The sequence below is a fragment of the Brassica oleracea genome, chromosome C8, assembly GCF_000695525.1.
Source record: "Brassica oleracea var. oleracea cultivar TO1000 chromosome C8, BOL, whole genome shotgun sequence".
In the NCBI taxonomy this organism is placed as follows: domain Eukaryota; kingdom Viridiplantae; phylum Streptophyta; class Magnoliopsida; order Brassicales; family Brassicaceae; genus Brassica; species Brassica oleracea.
The window spans coordinates 26,822,189-26,823,881 of NC_027755.1; positions in this window are offsets into that span (position 1 = coordinate 26,822,189).

Consider the following 1,693-nt stretch of genomic DNA (forward strand, 5'->3'; position numbering starts at 1 on the left):
GATTTAGTCATTTGCTTGAGACTAAGTCAATTTTTGTTTAATTGTGTTATTGCTTTTCTTTCTTTTTTCTCCCTTTGCATTTCAGGTGTATGAACACAAGGAGCAAAGGTCCAACAAACCTAGTTCCAAGAGTTGAAGACATTAGAGCACTTGAGAGGGAGATTGCAAGACAGAGAAGAGAAGTAGAGCAACAAGCTCATTTGCAAAGGTTGGGGCTTGATATGGAGAATTTGCCTCAAGATGGTGATGCCCAAGGAGGCATTGATCCAAGAGCTGATCACCTTCGACTACAGCGCCAGCCACAACATCAACCGCGCCAAGCTCGCGCCATTGGAGCCTATGATCAACCTCACATTAATGGTCATAGGTTGGGAATCAGAGCACCACCAGTGGAGAACAACAACTTCGAGATCAAGTCAGAGCTGCTCAACACCATAGAGAACAACAAGTATCATGGTCTTGCTGCTGAAGACCCTTTTGATCACTTGTACAAGTTTGATAAGTATTGTGGCTTATCCAAGACAAATAGTGTTTCTGAAGATGCTTTCAAGTTGAAGTTGTTCCCTTTCTCCTGGGAAGAGTGTAAGAGAGCTTTCCTAGACAAGCTCTTCTCTACTTCAAGGACAGCTAAGATCAGGAACGAAATCTCTGGGTTTCAACAGAAAGGTCTAGAGAGTTTTAGTGAAGCATGGGAGAGGTTCAAAGGCTATTGGTCTCAATGCCCTCATCATGGTTTCAGCAAGGAGAGTTTGCTTAGCCCCTTCTACAGAGGAGCTCTACCACAGTGCAGAAACAGGCTTGACACTGCCAGCAATGGTTTCTTCTTGGGGAGAACCGAGGAAGAGGCAGAGGAACTGGTAGAGAACATGGCTAAGAGTGACTCGATCTACAGTGAGGAGCATAATAGGGTCAACAGAAGTGATGATCAACAGACAAAGAAAGAGATCAAATCCTTGCAAGAGAAGATGGATTTGCTTCTTTCCAACCAAGCTAAGCAAGAACATATGAACTTTGTGGGTGGTCCTAATCAAGAGGTTCCTTCCAAGATCAATGAGGTTGATGGTTTAGAAGGCCAAGAAGAGTTGTGCTTCATCAACAACAATATGGTTCTTGGTACAGGAAGGAGCCTAACTTTCAGTACAATAACTACCAGCAAAGGTCCTATTCTAACAACCAGCAAGGAGGATACCAACAGAAGCAAAACACTCAGCAAGGGAGCTATCAACCTAGACAAAACACCCCTCCTGGTTTAAACAATAACAACAATCAGTCTACTCAGGCTCAAGGAAGTTATTTCCAGGCTCCAGCTTCAGATACAAGTGCGGATGAAATGTTCAAGAAACTCTTGGATTTTCAGGCAAAGAATGAGAAGACAATGGGGGTATGAGTTCAAGAACATTCACTCCAAGATTGATGGAAGCTACAATGAGCTCAACAACAAGATCAGACATTTGGAGAACCAGTTTGCTTCAATGAATTCTCAACCAAATCGCCAACAAGGGGCATTAACTGGAAAGCCAGAGCAAAATCCCAAGGAAACTATGAAAGCAATCACCCTACGGAGTGGTAAACAGTTATCTCCAAGAATTCTCACCAAGGATGGTGAAAAGCAAGGTGGGGAGGTGGCTATCAACATTGACGATGAAGTGGTGATTGTAGAAGAGAAGGTTGATGAAGAAATTTTAGAAAAGAT